This window comes from Bos taurus, chromosome Y (assembly GCF_002263795.3).
Source record: "Bos taurus isolate L1 Dominette 01449 registration number 42190680 breed Hereford chromosome Y, ARS-UCD2.0, whole genome shotgun sequence".
In the NCBI taxonomy this organism is placed as follows: Eukaryota; Metazoa; Chordata; class Mammalia; order Artiodactyla; family Bovidae; genus Bos; species Bos taurus.
Window position 1 is genome coordinate 51,313,130 of NC_082638.1, and position 21,974 is coordinate 51,335,103.

Consider the following 21,974-nt stretch of genomic DNA (forward strand, 5'->3'; position numbering starts at 1 on the left):
TCTCAGTCACAAAAGTAAAGCAAGTTAAGATTCCCAAGTGAAAAAGCCTTGACATCCAGTTTGATTTGTACTGGACCCATAGTTTTAACTGAAAAGGATCAAACACAGGGAATCTGTTCAGTTTATGAATTGGGCTAAATTTAGTTCTCTTACCCTTAAGCTACAATGGAGTTGTGTGAGAATAGTAAATGTAGTGGATACAGAGGGTCCAGGGTGATTAAACCCTCTATAGAACTTTTCCTTACCTTTTCCAGTTACATGTATCTTACCCTAGTTGAACATGTGAAGATTTCAGTTTTGTATCTTATCTTGCCTTGAACACGAATGTATTGCAGTTAACAGCTAATTCTTTGTGTGTGTAATTTACCATTTTATCAAACTAATACTGATTTTCAGTCTTACTTGACACCGTCTGATGTGCAGGAATTGTCTCATTTATTTGTGTAATTATCACGTCATAGAATTATTATCCTTCCGCTACTCTATCCAGCTATCTAGTCTGTGATTATACTTGTGGAAACCTTTTTTCTTGCGGTCTCCAAGAGCTCTTTCACAGACCTGCAGGGTACCCTCTAAATATTGGTTCCTGAACATCAGCACACTTGGCTTCCTCTGTGTGTTCCTGGAGTTGAGTCTCCTCCTGGAGTTGAATGCCATACTTTCTCCACTTCTGGCACAGTTACCTAGCAATCTCTGTGCACCATTCAAGGAAACTGGGATCCTGGCTGTATACCTATGCCAGGAGAAATCTCTCCATTTCCTCTTCCTTTCTCCTCCTCTTTGTCTCTCCCCACTATTTTTCCCCCTCCACAATTTATTTAAATGCTCTAAGCTTTCACAGAACCCTGGAAAGTGGTAATCACCAAGGTATTAGCATCCATCTCAGAACGGAAGAGGAAGGACTACAGATGACTAAACTAGAGTAAGCCTATTGTCTCCATTTTAGGTAATTTCTTGAGTGTAAATTCAAATACAAGTAGATTGTATTTATTTATTCAATGCTTGATTGATTGGTTTGCACTTTGAATATATTACTAGGCCTTTCCAGTTAATTTTCTTGGGCCAAAGCACTTTGCAAAGTGTCAGCTTAAACCACTTTTAGGTGTATAAAGTGTGTGTGTGTGTGTGTGTGTGTGTGTGTGTGTGTGTGTGTCCTGGTCTCAGGTGAAAACTCTATGTATAAATAAATGTACAGACCATTGCATTCTTATCTCCTTTATTCTATTTCTATAGTAAAAATATGAAACGTTTTCTTCATATGTTTTTATTGTTGCTTAGTATTTTGAACACAGTTACTGTTGTTTGCTCTGAAGTATGCTCCTAAGGAGTACAAGTTGTATTTATTGCCAAATAAAAAGGTCCCAGTGATATGGTCCCTGACTACTTCCTCTCTTCCATTCTCTGTCGTTTTACTCTACTATTTTCCCCACTGGTGCCCTGTTTTTGACAACACTGGCCTTGCTTTTCCTTAAGCAAATACATTTCTTCCCAATCCAAAAACTTTGCAACTGCTGTTCTTCTGGAAATGCTCTTCCCCTAGGCCTGCATGGCTTGCTACCTCCCTTGTTTGAGCTTCACCAGTGCTGTTCAAATCACACAATGAAATCCTCAACCCTCTCCACTTCCTCCTCCTCCTTAAAGGCACTTTAAGTCTCTACTCTCTCCAGCCTAAATTTCCTACTTTACACACACACACACACACACACACACACACACACACACACACTGAGAAGAGATAATAACATCAGGGCTTTGCTTCTTAGAATTAGCTTGAGTCAGTTTCTGTGCCTGCAAATAAAATATAGTTAATAGTGAGTTGAGTTCTTTCAGGAGCTTCCTCTGTTTTTCTGTTGATACCTCTGTATTTTTTTCAGGCAATGACACTTTGTTTTGTTTACAAATGTATTGAATATCTGTCAAGATCACAATTTTGTTATTGCCCTTTGTGAATTCCTTGTCTACTTTGCTTGTTCTTTCAGGTAAAATTTATTGTTTTATTAATGTTGCCAAAACATTCTAAGTAAAATTACTATTTATAGAAATAAAATGTTTTTTACAAAAATATTTCTGCTGTCCATATTTTTACAAATAACATGGCATATTTCTATTTTTTTTTTTCATAATCGTATTGTGTTTGCCACAAATTCTAAACACTGATGTGTAAATGGGTTTTCTTGTTCTTAGTACCATCAAGGGCAATGAGGATATGGCTTAATGAATTTCTATTTCTGTTTTTAGATTTTAAAGAGAATTGTTTTATTGGGAAGTTTACAATATCTGTTGAGACATTTCCTTTTCTATCTTTCTCCCTTCCTTTCCTTTTCTTCCTTTCTTCCCCTGACTCTCTTCCTCTTTCTTTCCTTCCTTTTCATTCCCCAGGGTTTTGCTTGACTGGATCTTTCCTGAAACAAAAGTAATTCCACTCAGATTTGAACATTATCGTTTCAGAACCACATTCCATTTCTCATTTCTAGTACTGGAATTAACCTCCTCTTCCCCTTATTAGATTGCCACAGTTGTATCAGTGTTTCTGATTTTGTTTTTCCAAGAAGCAGCTCTTGTTTTCTTAAATACATTAAAAAAAAAAAAAAAAGTCTGATCTCAGGTTAGTGCAAATCACTCAGGAGGAGAAGGGCTTGCCTTCACGGCAAGGATAAGCTTCTTGTATGAGTGCTGGTGTCCAGACAGTGGCAAAGGGGAACAGCACCACTTAAAGAGACAGAGACTCATATACACCAGCCCTGGTACATACATAGAAGGATTGCCCAAAACAGTGCTATGCCAGAAGCAGAGATAAAGAGACACAGAGTGAGCTCTGTACCCTAAGGCTCTGGTGTCCCTGAACAATGGGGATCAACTGTTGCAAACCGTCGGGTTTTTCCCCACTCCGCTAGCATCTGGACAGCAACAGGTACTCTGTCCCATGGAGAAAAGTATCCAGCCACTTGGAGCCCCTGTCTATCATTTGGATACTCAGGGAGAGCTCTCGGTTATTGAAGGTCCTGTGGGACACAGGAGTGTGTTGTTCAGATTGCGGAGCAGGAACCCGTGGTTGAAATTTCCAAATGCAGGTCAATGACAGCACCTGGGGTAGCGGCAGATGCAAAATCTGCTATCTCCCTAAAGCAGAATCTGGCCACGTGGTGGAGCTGGAGCCCAGGAACCGCGGAAGATGTCCTCCGGTCTAGGGGCATGTCCATAAGGGTGCCGTCCAGTACCCTCTCAGCCATTGGTCTAGATTTGGGCCAGCAGCATGTGCGTGGCTCACAGCCTAGGGCAGTGCCTGTTTGGCTGATGTACCAGAGCCTGTTCACCCCGTCCTGGGCTGACCACCACCCCTTTCTTCAGCCTCAGTCCACCACAGACACACCAGCCACTGCCTCCCGACCATGCCTCTCACTCCCCACCCCTAAAAAGCAAGTTGGCCCCACAGGTTTTTTGCAGCCTGGGCCGCCATTGCACACCACTTGCTTTGGTGCTCTTATGTCCCATCCTTTCATATCTGACCCAGCCTGGGGTCATGGTCAGGGCCAAGAAGAGCATGAGAGGTGGTCAGAGGAATGTCGGAGTGTCCTGGGACCCCAGACCTTCTTAATTGTGAGCCCGGGTGCTCATGGGGATGGGGCCCTGAAGCCTGCCCTTGTGATGCTGTGCATGGCTGCGACCTTGCAGCCACCAGTTGTCACACCAGGCGAAGATGCCACTCTCTTCAGTGTGGAGGCAGCAGGGGACCTGCTGGACAGGACCTCGGCCCTGGTGGACAGAGACATGGCGCAGATCAGGCGGATGTTCCAGCTGCTTGTGGAAGACATCATGGAGGAGGTGGAGGTTTTGGCTGAGAGAAGCAGCAACAGGGGTCCTCCCAAGACTTGGATGAGAAGATATTAGAGGAACAAGGCCAGCAACGGCCGGGAGGCCTGAATGAACTTCTGGCGCTAGATGCGCTTCGGGCTCTGGCCACCCTGCAAGTGGAACTGAGCTCTGACCATGAGAAAAACTGCAGGGCCTAAGTTTAGTTCATGTGCAAGAGCCATCAGAGGAGGAAGTGTGACTTGGCTCAGAGGAGTGCCATTATCCAGGGCATCCCTGGCTTCTGGGTCAAAGTGGTATCCTTTCTGCTGCTCCTTGGGGTCTGCTGCTCAGGAGGAGGAGGAGGTGCAGGGGCAGGAGCAGGAGGATGGGTGGGGGCGAGGGCGCAGGATGCGTGCTGGTGGACCCTGAAGGAAGTGTGGTACTGGGCAATTGGCAGGCTCCAAAGGCACAGCTGAGTAGAGTTCAGGCAGGGCCTCACCTGTGAGTGTTGCAGTCATGACTTTGTGTGTCTACTTCAGGCCTGCATCTGAGGAGGAGCAGCTCCGAAGCCTCTAAGTCAGGAATGACCAGAGTCAGTACCCCAGAGCAGCCTCAGCAGACAGTTATTATAAATGTGGATGATCCCAAAAATAACTGACATGGGAGTCACACACACATACACACATAAACATACACAAACACACACCAACTCCTTTGCTTTCGGACATGATTTGTTACAACGACTGCAAGTTGTTTGACCATGTAAGCAATGACATGCCACTACTCAGCATACACAAGTCTGGAGAAGAGTAGGGATCAGAAACAGCCCCTTCTTGGGGAATGCAGACCACCTCAGATACAGAACACCACAAGGAACCCAGAGCCATGAGCGTGCCTGATGGTATGGCAGGGACTGAGGACAACCGTGGTGGCTGGGCAAGCCACAAAAAAGTTTGTCCTTTTTTCCTCCTTGAGAATTCCAGCATCCTTGACGATGCCTGTTCCAGTGTCCTTCCACCCCAGACTAGGGCTGATGTTCCTGGCTCTTCTTGGCCTAGTATGTGGCTAATATGGCTCCTTAACCTAAAGCAGATTATGAACCACCCTCAAGTTTCTGTCATCATCAGCGACGAAGATAAAGACTTTCTCAGCTACCTGATCAATTTGCAGGTCAGTGAGGGAGACTGAAGATGGGTGGGTATGGGACTTGGTGGGGAGTGGGAGGATCATGTTATCCATGTTCCTACACTGTGAGAGTTTGGAGATGCTTCGTGGAAGCTGTTAATGAAAGGTTGTTGTTGAATCATGCGAATACACCGGGATTCTTGGCCCCCGGAGGAGAAGAATTCAATCCGGGGCCAGAGACGAGGCTTGATCGCTCAGAGCTTTTGTGTAGTAAAGTTTTATTAAAGTATAAAGGAGATAGAGAAAGCTTCTGACATAGGCATCAGAAGGGGGCAGAAAGAGTACCCGCTTGCTAGTGTTAATTATGAGGTTATATAATCCAAAGAATGTCTGGAGGTTGTAAAGACCTCCTCCGACCTACTCCCATAATTTACATTTTAAGATAACACTGTCCTCAGGCAAGATACATCCTTGTAAAGACCAGGTATACTCCCATAATTAACTTTTTAAAATAACAGAAGGTTGAATCCAAAGACTGTCCTTAGGCAGGATACATTATTGGTATATAATCCTAAGGAATGTGGAGAAAGAAAAAAAGTTTGTCCTTTTTTCCTCCTTGAGAATTCCAGACCCCTCTCTCTTTGGGGACCCCTAGACTCCCTATCAACCTGCCTAGGAAATGACTCTCTCATTCCCCCCTTTTCTTTTAGGAGAATTATGTTGCCTAGGGAAAAGGGGCGTCGTTCTCGTTCCATAACTGCTTCCAAGCTGATAAGGGGCGCTGTCCCTAAATTGGTGAGGCAACATATTCTCCTAATCCTCATATTGAGGATATCTGATCCAGGGGCCCCAAATAGTAGCTGGAGGAAGCTACAGCAGTAGCAGGAGTTTGAGCAACCATTTGTAACTGAAAAGCTTTCATGCGGCTAGAAATAAATCCAGTTATACAATTACAGATGCAGGGAGCAAACAGCAAGAACAAAACAACCAGAATTATTGTAATTAAGATAGTTGTCCACCATGGGGAATTAGTTAACGTTTTCCAAAGTGAAGCAATTGAGGCTTCAGGAGTGTCCATGGCCCTAATCATCTTGTTCATGTGGTTAGTAAAATGAGTAACATTCGTGCTCATATCAGGTATATATGTACAGTATTGGGTATGAATAATGGCACAAGTTCCTCCTTGTGCAGCTGTCAGAATATCTAGAGCCAATCTGTTTTGTAAAACCACCTTTCTAATTTGTGCTTGTTCAGCATTAAGAGCTGAAATAGCCTTTTGAGAATCCTGTAATGCCTGTTGAGTAAAATTAGTCAAAGCATCCACTCGTAACATAACATCTGTAGTTCCCAAAGAGGGAACAAACGCTGCAGCCAAATAATCATACCAATAAAATACAGACCTTGCCCACCGAGTTCTAAGGTGGGGTAAATTAGCAGGCTTTTCTGGAAGCTCTGAAAATATAAAGCCATGAGTAAAGGCTAGACCCAGGGTGCACCTCCCTATCCAACCAGGGGGGAGCCATGCCCATAGGTAAGAGCCACATATCCAATAAGTCCCGTTTGGAGCAAGCCAGCGTGACTGAGATATCCAGTCCCAATTCGTGCCTGGCCAGACAAAGGGAGAACCTGAACTGGGATTGGAAAACACGGGAATGATTACATTGCATGTTTCCTGAGACAAATATCCCATTTGTTTCCAATCATTGTAATTAAGTTGTTGGCTAACTTTTGGGGATGGCTCTGTTTGTTCCCAGCATATAGAGGCAGTAGATATTAAATGTCCTTTTTCAGGAGTTAGCCATGTAACCTCATCCCATATTTGATAAATGTCAGGTAAAAAACCATTAGATCTAGACCTATTTTCCTTATATGTAGCAAAATAGTCATTGAACCGAGACAATGTATAATCAAAATTAAAAGTCACATTATGTCCATAGTTAGAGTACAAAGTGTTGCACCAGTCCATTTTAGGGTTAGTAGATGTCATCAGATGAAGAAGAGGCATCGCACGTGATTGTTGTCGAAGGTATTCACAGACTTGGAGAAAGTCTTTATCTTGAAGTGGGGATGTCCACCACGGGAAGCCTTCCACTGACAAAGAGGGGAGCGCTCCGCAGACCCAGCAGTTAGACGGATTGTGGAATGCAGCATAGGAGTGAGCCCAGGACAAGAAGACATTGTCTTGAGGATCCAATGGCAGACTCAGGATATTTGGAGTCAGCAGAAGTAGACTCACATAGATTATCAGGCTCATCCGCTGCCCTTTGCTTAACTCTAGAGCTCGGGTCAGGGCCACAAGCTCCGCTAACTGAGCACTAGTTTCCTGGGGGAGAGATTTTGCTTCTAAAACCTGTTCAGCAGTCACCACGGCATAACCCGCTTTACGCTTTCCATCCTGAACAAAAGAACTGCCATCTGTAAATATTTCCATGTCAGGATTGTCTAATGGGGTATCCTTTAGATCTCCCGAGCTGCATAGTTTAAAGTTAGGAATTGAGAACAATCGTGATCAGGTGTTTCATTTTCCTTCTCAGGAAGGAAAGTGGCAGGATTTAAATTTCCACAAACTTTAAGCTTAGTTACTGGTCCTTCTAACAACAATGACTGATACTTAAGAAGCCTACTGTCTGTCATCCAAATATTAACCTTAGAATTTAAGATTCCACTCACATCATGAGAAGTCAGTACAGTAAGGTTTCGTCCATTAATTATTTTTAAAGCTTCAGGTGCTAATAAAGCCGCTGCCCCAATTACTCTTAGGCAGTGGGGCCACCCACAAGAAACTACAACTAATTATCTGCTTAGATAAGCGATAGGTTGCTGGTGAGGCCCTCGGGGTTGTGTCAAAACTCCCAATGCCACACCTTTTCTTTCAGTGACAAACAAATTAAATTCTGACCCTGTGGGCAAGCTCAGAGCTGGAGCTTGCAGGAGAGCAGTCTGAAGCACCTTAAAAGCCTTTTGAGTTTCTGGAGACCAAACCAGTTTGTCAGTTTGGGCCTGCTGAGTTTCAGCTATAAGTTTATATAAAGGCCAAGCAAGTTCCCCATAACCCAGAATCCAAATGCGACAGTAACCTGTGATTCCCCAAAATCCTCTCAATTGTCTTAAAGTCATAGGTAGGGGGTGATTTAGTATAGGTTTAATTCTCTCAGGGCCTATGGCCCTAGTCCCTTCTGATATGATTAGGCCCAGATATCTAACCGATTGTTGACAAAGCTGAGCCTTTTCTCTTGATGCCTTGTAACCACAGCCTGCCAGAAAGTTTAAGAAATCTTCTGAGGCTCGCGAACAAGCTTCCTCTGTCTCAGCACAGAGCAAAATATCATCTACATATTGTAACACCACTGCTTCAGAGCTATTAAAGTTTTGTAAATCTCGTGACAAACTTTGTCCGAATAAGTGAGGACTGTCACGAAATCCCTGGGGCAAAACTGTCCAGGTTAACTGAGAAGCTGGCTGCGTAGGGTCTTCAAAGGCAAATAGGAATTGACTTTCTTCCGCCAAAGGCACTGAATAGAAGGCATCCTTTAAATCAATTACTGAGAAATATTTGGCCCGTTCAGGAATTTCAGACAATAGAGTATAAGGATTAGGCACCACGGGGTGTAAAGGAACTACAGCCTCATTTATTATTCGTAAGTCTTGAACTAGTCTCCATTTACCATTCGATTTCTTTATACCCAAAATAGGAGTGTTGCAAGGACTGTTACAGGGAATTAATAGTCTCTGCTCCTTTAAATTTTCGATGATGGGTTTTAACCCTTCCTTAACTTCAGGTTTCAGTGGATACTGCTTCTTATGTGGAAATACGTGTGGGTCTTTGAGCTTAACAACTACAGGAATAGCATTTTGTGCTCGACCCACAGATTTTCCATCAGCCCATACTCTAGGATTTACATTTTGTTCAACTAAAGGGAGAGAAAGGGAGGGCTCCATATTCATGAAAACAGAGGCATGGACCTTGCTCAGTATATCCCTTCCCAAAAGGGGTGAGGGAGATTCTGGCACAATCAGAAACTCGTGTGAAAACAGCACAGAATCCCAGTTGCAAGATAAAGAATAACTGAAATAATATCTTTTGGCTCGTCCAGACAGTCCCATTACGGAAGCGGATCGGGAAGAAAGTGGGCCAGGGGCTTCAGTAAGCACAGAATAAGTTGCCCCAGTATCTAAAAGGAAATCGACGGATTGGCCCCCCACAACTATTAATACCCGGGGTTCCTCAGGTGTAATTAGGACAGGAGCTTGTGTGGGGACCCCCGGGCACCTTCAGTCCTGATTGTCTTGAGAGTCCGACCCTGGAGACCTACACCTCTGGGGGCAGTCTCTCTTCCAGTGTGGTCCTTTGCAGACCGGACATGGAGCCGGGGGCGGCTTAGATGCCTGAGGGCAATCCCGCTTGAGGTGCCCCTCCTTTCCACAGCAGTAGCAAGCCCATCCCTTTTCACCTGGGCCCCTCTGGGCATTTTTCTCAGGCTGTTTAAGAACGTTTTTCATAGCCATGGCGAAGGCTTCCGCCTTTTCCTTTGTCTTTTTTTGCCTTTCTTTCTTTTCCTCATATTCCCTACCATAATAGACTGTCTGAGCCAGTTGTAACAGAGTATCTAAAGACTGATTTGGTCCATACGCCTGTTTTAATAGCTTACGGCGGATATCTGGAGCCGACTGAGTAAGAAATCTATCTTTTAAGATCACTTTTCCCTCTTCACTTTCGGGATCAATCTCAGTGAATCTGCGAAGGCCTTCTCTCAGTCTATCTAGGAATTTACCAGGAGCTTCTTTCTCCTCCTGTTCTGTATCTGCCAATTTGCCATAGTTTAAAGGCTTAGAACGCGCCTGCCTAAGTCCTTCAAGAATACATCTAACAAAATGACTCTGATCCCATCTTCCTTTAGCTGTGTTGTAGTCCCAGTCTGGTTCTATAGTTGGGACTGCCTGATTCCCAGTGGGGAGGGCCGCTATCTTGTTCTCCCTCTTCCCTACTGATTCATTACCAAGCCACTCATCTCCATAAGCAACCGCTTTTCCCAAAACTCGAGTCTTTGACTCAGGAGTCAGCGTTTGTCCCAAGATATACATCACATCCTTCCAAGTGAGGTCATAAAGCAGAGTAACACCTTTAAAAGCTCTAATATATTTTTCTGGGTCCTCTAAATAGTCTCCCAGATCCTCCTTGATTCTTTGTATTTCTTGATAAGAAAAAGGCTTATTAACTCTCACAGACTATTTCTCCTGGTGGGTGTTTCATAAAGAGACAACAGCTTGTGTGGCTGTTCCTCAGTCTCTCTGGCTGCTCTGCGCATATGATCTCAGGGATAGATTGGAGAAACCTGTTTTTCTTCTTCTCTTTGTCTCCTGTCCTCCATCTCATCTCTTACTTCGATGGTCTGAGTTTCTACTGAAACCAGAGTAGTCTGAGGTCGTACTGAGACAGGAGTTGTTTGGACCTCCATGTGGGCAGTTTGAATCCCAGTTTGGAGTCCCAGGTACGGGGGCAAAGGAAGAGGATAGGGGGGAGCTGAAGGTTTCACACCCAAATCTATACCCTTAGGACATAAGTCTGGCATATTTCGCAGAGAGAAAAAGGGCAACACATATGCTACTTCTACCCATTTCCCTTGTTCCTTACAGAACCTGTCTAATTGTAGAACAGTGTTATACTTAAGAGACCCTCCAACTGGCCACCGTTCGCCGTCCTCCAATGGATACCGTGGCCATGCAGTATCACATAGGAAGACCAGGTGTGTCTTCTTTAAGCCCTGGGGATCAAATCTATCCCAGTTTTTCAGGATACAGTTCAAAGGAGTGAGGCTGGAATTGTTAGCTCCCATCTGTAAGAGAGAAAAAAGCGACCAGCGCCATTTTTTCTACCGGAGGCGTCCCTCCCTGCTCTAGATGGGGGTGTAGACAGACCTTACACCAAAAGCTTTTCCTTCCTGGTCGGACTTAGTCTGTCCCTTACCGACGCAGGCGCCGTACTCGTCCCTCCCGGTTCTACCACCGAGATGGGGTGGGGATGTACCAGGGGTAGACTTGATAGCATCCCTACTTGACGTCCAGCTCTTCACCCTTAACCTTGCTTGTCTCTGATGTCACCCGGGGTGAATCAGAGTAACCTTCCGGAATGCCTCCCAAGCTAAGACCATTGTGGGAAACATTCGTCACCTGAGTGCCTGTGCACGACCCTGAGTATTTCTTGACCACAATAAGACCGACGCGAACATAAAACTGAGATGTTCTTTCCAAGCATCACCACACCAGTATAACAGCCTCCTCTGATCCACTAAGAGCCGGCATTACCAAAGAAAAAAAAAAAACCCATCGCAGTCCCAATCTGAGTAACCTTTAACCTCAGAGATGTTCTGGGAGCTAGAGCTCCATCTAGCTTCCGAACTTTCGATTCCTAGCGAGGCTAGACACTTTCTTGACTACGAATCCAAGTTTGGGACCTAAGCCACAGTACACAGTAACAGTATATATCACAAGTCCCTTGAAAGTCTATGATCCGATAGATTAGGTTAGTACTTCTAATTCCCAAGGAGTTATGAAATGGTCAAAGAGACCGAAAAGTTTGACCGAGAAAGGAGAGTTCGGTCCACACACTTTGCCCATTTCTGGTCGGTTCCCGAAGGAGACATTGGGTGCCTCTTGGCATTGGCATGTCGGTATAACGCCCCGACAGGTTTCTGCCATAAGCCCTATGAGATCACCGTGGAACCGCAGAGCAGAGCTCCTTACTTGTTTCACGCAGGGCATGCCATTCATTCACACAAGCACACGGTAGAGTTAGTAAAGCACAGCAGAAAACGTGTTCGCCAAGAGAACAAAGAACTAAAGCTCCAAGCATCCTTACCTTGTCCTGACGGATCCCGGACGAGCCCCCAAGATGAAAGGTTGTTGTTGAATCACGCGAATACACCGGGATTCTTGGCCCCCGGAGGAGAAGAATTCAATCCGGGGCCAGAGACGAGGCTTGATCGCTCAGAGCTTTTGTGTAGTAAAGTTTTATTAAAGTATAAAGGAGATAGAGAAAGCTTCTGACATAGGCATCAGAAGGGGGCAGAAAGAGTACCCGCTTGCTAGTGCTAATAATGAGGTTATATAATCCAAAGAATGTCTGGAGGTTGTAAAGACCTCCTCCGACCTACTCCCATAATTTACATTTTAAGATAACACTGTCCTCAGGCAAGATACATCCTTGTAAAGACCAGGTATACTCCCATAATTAACTTTTTAAAATAACAGAAGGTTGAATCCAAAGACTGTCCTTAGGCAGGATACATTATTGGTATATAATCCTAAGGAATGTGGAGAAAGAAAAAAAGTTTGTCCTTTTTTCCTCCTTGAGAATTCCAGACCCCTCTCTGGGGACCCCTAGACTCCCTATCAACCTGCCTAGTAAATGACTCTCTCATTAATGGGAGGCAAGCTGAGGTCCCTAGAAGCTTGCACCTTTCTCTTCTCCCTATCCTAGCAGGTACAGGTGCGAGCCATCCCTGGTCCCACAGCAAGTTGATCTTTTCCTTTAGGTATAACCCCTACTTTTTGAACACAGTGATCATTAAGGAGTATTACCTTGACATCACTGATAAAACGTGGCTCCTGGGGTGATGAGTGTGGGTGTGCAAGGGTGTGCATGATTCACCTGCGGGATCCGCACCTGTCTCCCCTGTCATTCTTCAGGGTAAAGGGCACATCATTCCACACCAGTCCATTGGTTCTGGGACTTTGAACAGGGAGGACCCAGCTGCAGGCTGGTCACCAGGAACCTTAATTTTCTCAACTGGTTGTCAGGCCACAACTGCCCAGAATCAAACAGGATTGTTGAGGTGGACTAGTTTTGGTCCTGCATACAGTTGATGCTTGATGTTGGAGTTCTTGGCTGCTCATGGGAAGGTTCGGGTCCTGGTCAGCCCAGAGGTGACATTCCTCGTGTTGCCACCAGATAATCAGCTAAGACGAGTAGGGTGATCCCCTGAAGTACTACCCCAGCAGGGAAGATTGTTCCATGAGTGGTAACTGACAGAGACACATGTGGTAAAGGGTCTGGAGGTGGGCCGTGAAGGGACAGCCATGTTGGAGTCGTGACACTGTCCTTTCCCAAATGGGGATGCTCAGGCTCATGCAAGCTGGCTGAGGAGCATGAATTTGGGCCATGCATATAGCAGGTCGCCTGCTGAGGCTAGGGCCTGAGCATTCAGTGTGTCTGTGAGTGAAACAAGTCTCCCTCAAATCAGTTGTGGTTGTAGCATAAGACTCCTAGGTGATACTACTATAGGCAGGGTGAAGTAAGTTTCTTTTTCAGAATCATCCTGTTGTGGGTCCTCCCATCTTCTGGCCTCCTGTTGCTCACTGAGTTTGACATTGCTTGGGCCCTTCATTCCTGTCCCTTAACCTGGGAAGGTCTATCATTGAAAGGGCATCCTGTCTGGGATCCCAGTGCACCTGTGTGCTGACGTTGGGTTCTTCTGTGAATTTCCACATGCACCGCTTGGTGGCTCACAAGCACCACACATGCTGCGCTGGAAGCGGCTTCAGGCTACCTTGGGAAAATATGAAAGAGCTCGTGGAGGAGGTGAACAGGAAAGAGCTCGTGGAGGACATGAACAGGGAGCCACAAGGGCAGGGCATGGTGCCCACCGACTACATCCCTGATATTGCAGAGACCACCCACCCTTAGACTGGGGACACCTCATGCCTCCACTTATGGTAACTAGGCTCCTCCTCTCCTGTCACCTTCATCTCTGTGTCTTCCCTGGGCTACACACACAACCACACACACTCACAAACACAGCCGACATAAGCACATGCGTGTATACACACACATGCTCGGCACGGAGACACAAACACAATCAGGGAACACGGGCTTCTGAAACACATGAGTTTCCTGTTTGCATTTGTGTTCCTGTGCCGAGCATTTGTGTGTATACATGTGTGTGCTTGTGTCGGCTGTGTTTATGTGTGTGTGTGTGTGTGTGTGTGTGTGTGTGTGTGTGTGTCTGGCCCAGGGCAGACACAGAGATGAAGGAGACAGGAGAGGAGGTGCCAAGCAACCAAAAGAGGAGGCACGAGGCGTCCCCAGTCTAAGGGTGGTTGGTCGCCGTATCTCTGCAGTACCCTGTACAGGATGGGAACGGGGAAAGGATGGCCAGTGATAACTCCAGACCATGGCTCCAGAAATCTGCAATTAAACCAAACACAAACAAGCTCATCATTTCTACCATGTTGCTGTGTGTGTTTGGACCGGGAAGAGGGGGTGCATGGCCTGAGGATTCACCCAGGACAAATCAGGTGGGGTAGGGCTTTGAGACCACTGGCTTTGGAGCCCTCAGCCTGTGGTCACATGGGCCGGCCTTTGGAAATGGTGGATGTGGCTATGGCAGGACTGGGATGGTGAGGAGGCTAAGGTCCTGCAGAAAAGGGCAGAGACCTGAAGGAGAAAGAGCCACAGATTGTCTGCTGCACTGGAGACTTGTTCCACACACGTAAGGAGAACTGGAAAGGTCCTGGGCTGTACTGCCCAGGATCAGCCCAAAAGCCAGCATGCTATGTCCATGACAGTGGCACACACTGACACAATGTGACACAAAATGGAAGATAAGTTAAGGCAGGCTGTCTGTGCAAAATGACAGGCCTCCTAGGAGAGACAGGATGTGAGTGTGGCATGCCTCCAGGCACTTCCAGCCTCCCTGGCAGTGCAGGTAGGCAAAGAAAGTGCAGGGCCTAGTGTACGTGTGTGGCCCTCCGCTGGGTTGTGCCTGTGAGGGAGGGAACAGGGAGGAAGCAAGGGTGGTGGGCTTATTGCATGTCCCAAGGGAACTCGGGGGAGGGGAGATGGGGAAGCCCCTGGGGGTAATTTGAAGCCTGCTGGTTTTCAGGGTCCAGGGTCTAGGCAATAGCGGTCCTGCCAAAGATACCCCATGGTGTGTGCTGAAAGTCCTGACGTGAATTCCTTCTTTCCTCTGGGGTCATGCCCCTGGCTCTGGGGTCTAGAGGGGTAAAGGTGTGCATCTGCATCTGAGAGAGGATTGTGGCTCTCTCTCTCTGGAGCAGATTCTCTGATTTTGTCATAGGGGATTTGCACCAGGTGACACTCAGTGGGACCCTGCCTTCCAGGTGACTTTCTTGGATGTCTTTGGGCCCAACCAGGGACAGGCTTCTTTGGCACCTTGGCTGTTAGGAAAGCAGATATACCTGATTGTATGAAGACCTACCTGGGCCTAATGAGAGCAACTGAAAGGGAGTCTTGGCATTTAGTCAATCAGTGATGTCTGGGTGGTTCTAACACAGTTGGTGCTAAGTTACAGAGTCAGAAGTGCAACCTGAGATGAGCAAGTGAAAGAAAATAACCAGGACAAAGAAAGTTGGGTGCTTACCAAAGTTCATGTTCCTGGAGAAGAAAGCGTGTACTTCTGCATATGTGCAAATTTCCTCTCAGGGATGTTACTGTGTACATGCACATGCACACAAAGAACTACCTGCCAGTACGCTTATGAGTATGAGCTGTCGGAAGTGACCTAACCAGGTAATGGGAGTTGAATAGCAAAGCATGAACGTCATAGGGAAAGACTCCACCTAGACTCCAGCCAGCAAAAGCACTGAAGTCAGGGTACCAATCTCTGTTATCCCACTGAGCAAGCAAGTTCTAAGTGGAGTCAGAATGGTGCACCAAGGATGCCTGGCAGAAAGGAGAGGCAGGAGGAAAGTGCCTGTGGGCGACCAGTGAGAGTTCAAAGATTCCAAGACACAGAACAATCAGCAACCTCAGACAAAGAAGCCAAAGTGGGTGACCACACAACCCCTTGACCACCCGGCTACAAGGGCCGTTCTGTCCTTCTGAAGTGCCAGGCATACTTTCCCTGACCTTGCCATGAGCATGAGTAAGGTTTGCCTTTTTTGTGTGCTTTCAGTGATGGACCAGAAGTGCAGCATCAGGACCTGCTACCTGCAGAGTCTTCCAGTTTGAAACATCACTAATTGAACTCTTTGCAGAACACATATATTGGTATCAGGACTACAGGATGGGTGGCTTAGCTTGATCCTCTTACTGCTCCTGGCCCCACAGGCTTGGGCAACTAGGCAGGCTTGGGTGTGTTCTCACATGGAGAACAGAACCACATTTGCTGTGAACCACCTCAGGAGATCCCATGCATGCAAAGGTCATGCAGAGAAGACCTGACAGGCAAAGGTGGATCAGGACTCGAGGGATTACCTGGACCTGCTCAAGCATCTGCCCGAAACCAAAATCTGTCTCTACTGTTTACTATATTATGCCTTTCACCAATTATTTTGACATTAACAGGGGGCTCTCCCCGACCACCTTTCTCTGACGAAAATCAATGTAAGGCTCTAGTTAATAAGTCTCCTGGGCTTGAAAGGAACATTTTAATTCTAACCCCTCTGTTACTATTTTGGCTTCCTTGGCAGGTTTATCTACACTCTTGTAACTAATGCACATGATTGTTCACAACACCCCAAGCATAATGTTTGGGTAAAAAAAAAAAAAAAAAAACTTTATTAGAATAATACTGCATTGTTGAGCCAATGTTTCCTCCCGAATTTCCTTGTCCTTTACCCAATTTGCGCCTGGGAGGATATTAGCTAATATAGTTGGTATGCAAGAAAAACAAGCAGTAGCCTTGGTATTAGCAACATAAGACCCTTGAGTTAATAAGTACTTTCTTTGTTGTAACCCACTGCACCTTTGCTTCATAAGAATGTAACTCTGTTTCCTGAGGGGGACTACAGACTGGAAAGATAAAGGGAAAGTAGGTTTTCAGGTTGACCAACATTTATCAAGAAAGAGTCACAAAATGTTAACAGGCCATGGGGCCAGAAGATAATGTACATAACATAAGACCCTTGTTTGTGAAAGCTTTGCAAAAAATGTCCTGGTTTCGATAAAGGTAAAACTGATGGAATGTTGAGCTGATTCTGCATGACTTTGTATCTTTCACTTCTGGAAATATGTAACTCAGAGTATAAAAGCCCCTTTTGAAAATAAAGCTGCAAGACCCGTTTCACCTAAGCTGGGTCTCCCCTGTGTCATTCTGTCTCTCCTCTCTCTCTCTCTTTCTCTCTCTCTCTTTTTCTCAGCCAGATTCCCTAGAGCACAGAGGCTCTCTGAGTTCACTTTTTTGCCCAGGCTTCTAACACCCAATCGAGAAGGTGCTCTGCAACTTCGCTCCATCGAGAGGGTGCCTGTGACCTCCATGAACACAGCAAGTGCTGTGTCAAGGGCTTTATTGCCTTTCTGTGTAAACCAAGGAATATCAGCCTCTTTTTCTCTCCTTTACGTTCTCTCTTTTTGCCCGGGCTTCTAACACCCAATCGAGAAGGTGCTCTGCAACTTTGCTCCATCGAGAGGGTGCCTGTGACCTCCATGAACACAGCAAGTGCTGTGTCAGGGGCTTTATTGCCTTTCTGTGTAAACCAAGGAGTATCAGCCTCTTTTTCTCTCCTTTACTTTCTCTCTTGCTGAGGGTATCCCTGAATCCTGCTGGGGCTGGACCCCAGCAAGTGGCGCCCAGAACAGGAACCTGAAGTTAAGTCTCCCCATTGTCCAGTTTTGGGGATGGCTAGGACTCCACTTAGGGTGCTGCAAACCACTTTGCATAAGATAGGTAGGGTGAGGAAGAGTGGGTAGTGTTGAATCTTTCCTTGAAGACAGAAATCACTGACACGGGTAACAACAAATCAAAAGAACAACAACCCTTTATAGGAGTAATCTTGCAATTGTTAAATAAAAGAGGAATTAAAGTTAAGAAGGCTAGTATTCAATCCTTTTTTTACATTTGTACAAGAGCAATGTCTTTGATTTCCAGAAGAGGGCACTGATAACCTAGATACCTGGGAAAATGTAGGGAAACAGGTAAAAATTTATTACACTTTGCATTGCCCAGCAAAGGTAACCACTGACACCCTTTCTCTTTTTAATATGATTAAGGATGCTTTAGATCATGCTCATAAATCTGAAGAGTAAATAATTTGAGACCATAATGTGGGGCGGTTAGGATTGTACCTGCCTAACTGCCAGCAGGGTGAAGAGGGTACAGAATGAATAAGAATATTATCTAGAAAAATAGGTTTCTCTGCATCTAAGAATAGACAAATGTTTATTGAAGTATTACTTCACATGTTGGCCAATAGAGGCATTAAAAAAACCACAGGAAGACTGTCTAAATTTCTATGTTTGTTTTATACTTTGCATAGGCCAGAAAATATTCCTTTAGATGCGTTTGCTCTGTGAAACATGATTAGAAATGTCCTGGACCCTTGTCATGAGGCTGTTAGACAGCCCATATGGGAGGCTATAGCGGTCGGTGGTGGGTCTCCACTTTTGCGCAGATCATATTTTCTGCCATTGATGAACAGGAGGGGGCTTACAGGACCCTACGGTCAGGCGCCCTGGTGAGCCCCCTCCCCCTCTGCACAAACCTTTAAAGACTTATCTACCACTTTCTGATTTAAGGTGATCGCCGCCACCTTCCGTTTGCGCCTCCCAAAGCCTGCAAAGGTCTTGTCTAAAGCTGAAGAAGATAAAAAGTGTTTTGCACAACAGAACTATTAAAGCATACGCATACACAATATGCAGAGCATACTCCTTGGAGAAAACCCCTCAGGGGGGCCTCACCCAGGCTAGGAGAGAAGCGGAATGGTAAGGGGTTTTAACAACAATATTAACCCCGGACATGCTGGTTACTCCAATTGCAACGGGAGTGGCTGGCCCCCTACCTGAGGGTATTGTACGATTTGTGCTTGGGCGTAGCTCGCTGTCTTTTCAAGGAATTTCACTGGTGCCTGTTGTAGTAGGTTCTGATTATATTGGGGAAATTAAAGTTTTGATCTTGCCACTTACCAAAACTGTGCAAATTAATAAAGGTCAAAGAATAACACAGCTTTTGCTTTTAAGTTATTATCAGAAAGGTAAAAAACTTGACTTCTCAAGCTAGAGGCCACAGAGTATTTGGATCTAGTGATCTAATCACTTTTTGGGTTCAGGAAATTACAGCTTCTAGGCCTTCAAAAGACCTTTTAATTCAAGGAAATGAAATAGGGTTGTTAGATACTGGAGCAGACGTCTCTACCATTGCTGGACTTTAACCTTTAGAAGGGACAATTTTAGTTTTCACAGATGATTCCTCTAACGTTAAAGCAGACACAATTATTGATAAAATATCCCATGTTCAGGTAACTGAAGAGACATCTGTCCAGAGAGCTGAGTTATGAACAGTTATTTGGGCTCTTCAACATTTAAGAGACCACACCTTCAATTTTTTGACTGACTCCCAATATATTGTAGGGTTGTTTCCTCATATAGGGACTGTTAATATTCAAAAAAAAAAAAAAAAACTACCATATTCTCCTTGTTATCTGATTTACAGAAAAAGATTAAACACAGAGATAACAAATATTTTGTGGGACATATTAGAGCCCATTCTGGCTTGTCTGGCCCTTTACATGAAGGAAATGCTTTGGCAGATGCATTGACTAAATTAATTGCTTTAAACTTACAGAAAAAGATGGACAAAGCCAAAAATTCTCACAAAATTCACCATCAAAATGCAGCTGGTTTAAGGTATGAATTTCATATCCCTAAAAGAAACAGCTAGACAAAGAGTTAAGTTATGTTCAAATTGCCCACTATTTAATCCATATCCACCGTTAGGAGTAAATCTCCGAGGCCTTAAGCCTAATGCTCTCTGGCAAATTGATGTAACCCTATCCCGACCAAAAAATGAGTCTACTTATTTTATTTTAGCTTGCCTACCCTCTCCCTATGTTTTTCTCTTCACTAATGACTCCAAAGGACTTAATATACAAATAAATTATTCAGGTGGACCTAACATAGTATCTTGTGAACAATGTATGCTCTCATCTTGTTTGAACCCTCAATATAATGTTTGCTCTTTTGCAGTGTTGCAAAGTCCACCCTATCTTATAGTGCCGGTGACTGTAATCACTTATTGGTATGATAACTGCAGTCTTGCTGTGTTGCAACGATTACAAGATTTGATGTGATCGTGAAGGTTTGTGAGCTTGCTTTTCTTGAGAATATCAGCTTTAATAACTGCAATTACTTCTGTCACTGTGGCGTCAATATCATTGACTTAAAAAGTGCATACTGCTCAATATGTTAATATTATGTCTAAAATTGCCTGGAAAAATCCCATGGACAGAGGAGCCTGGTAGGCTACACTCCATGGCATCACAAAGAGTCAGACACGACTGAGCGACTTCACGTTCACATTCACATTCATGTCTAAAAATGGCTCTTTAGCTTTGTCAGGAAGTTATAGATAGGAAACTAGAAATGGAGGTAGATGCCCTGGAGGAAGTTGTAATGCATATTGGGACTGAATTACAGGCATTAAAGAAAAATTGTCATTGTCCTATCATGCCAACTACCTGTGGATTTTTGTAACACCCCTGAAAATAAACGAGACAGATTATAACTGGGAGAAAATAAGAAATCATATTTCGGGGATATGGAATAGCTCCAGCATTAGTGTAGATTTAGGAAAACTTCACACTAAGATAAAGACCATGGGACATTCCCGATTGGATTTTACTGCCACAGGAGCAGCAAATGACCATTTTTCATACATTTTCAAACCTTATTTCAGGAAAACAACATTCTGTCTACGATTTTTAGCTATGCCGCTGTGGCCACTCTAATTCTGCTTCTCATAATTATTCTTCCTTGTATTGTCAGAACTCTTTGTCAGAGTACTCAGAAGCTCGCGACTGAGTTACATCTGGCTGTTTTAAAAAATACAAAAAGGAGAGATGTCAGGAGCCACAACGGGAGATCCCACCCATGACAAAGGTCATGCGGAGAAGATCTGACAGGCAAAGGCAGATCAGGACTCGAGGGATTCCCTGGACCTGCTAAACCATCTGTCCCGAAACCAAAATCTGTCTGTCTACTGTTTATTATATCATGCCTTTCACCAATTCTTTTGACATTAACAGGGGGCTCTCCCCGACCACCTTTCTCTGAAGAAAATCAATTTAAGGCTCTAGTTAATAGTTCTCCTGGGCTTGAAAGGAACATTTTAATTCTAACCCCTCTGTTACTATTTAAGCTTGCTTGGCAGTTTTATCCACACTCTTGTAACTAACGTACATGATTGTTCACAACACCCCAAGCCTAACCTTCGAGTTATTAAAAAAAAAAAAAAAGCTTTATTAGAATAATACTGCATTGTTGAGCCAATGTTTGTTGCCAAGTTTCCTTGTCCTTTACCCAGTGTGCAGCCGGAAGTGCATTAGCTAGTATAGTTGGTATGCAAGAAAAACAAGCAGTAGCCTTGGTATTAGCAACATAAAACCCTTGAGTTAATAAGTACTTTCTTTGTTGTAACCCACTGCACCTTTGCTTCATGAGAATGTAACTCTGTTTCCTGAGGGGGACTGCAAACTGGAAAGATAAAGGGAAATCAGGTTTTCTGGTTGACCAAACTTTATCAAGAAAGAGTCACAAAATGTTAACAGGCCACAGGGCCAGAAGATAATGTACATAACATAAGACCCTTTTTTGGGGAAAGTTATGCAGAAAATGTCCTGGTTTCGTTAAAGGTAAAACTGATGGAATGTTGAGCTGATTCTGCATGACTTTGTATCTTTCACTCCTGGAAATGTGTAACTCGGGGTATAAAAGCCCCTTTTGAAAATAAAGCTGCAGACCCATTTCACCTAAGCTGAGTCTCCCCGAGACATTCTTTCTTTCTCTTTCTCTCTTTTTCTCAGGCAGATTCCCGTGAGCACAGAGGCTCTCTGAGTTCACTTTTTTGCCTGGGCATCTAAAACCCAATAGAGAAGGCGCTCTGCATCTTCGCTCCATTTAGAGGGCGCCTGTGGCCTCTGTGAACACAGCAAGTCCTGTGTAAGGGGTTTATTGGCTTTCTGTGTAAACCAGGGAATATCAGCCTCTTTTTCTCTCCTTTACTTTTCTCTCTTGCTGACACCATTTTTCCTGAGGGTATCCCTGAATGGTGCTGGGGCTGGACACCGGCACAAGTTGAAAGGGCCTTGATAGGGTAAATGGGTAG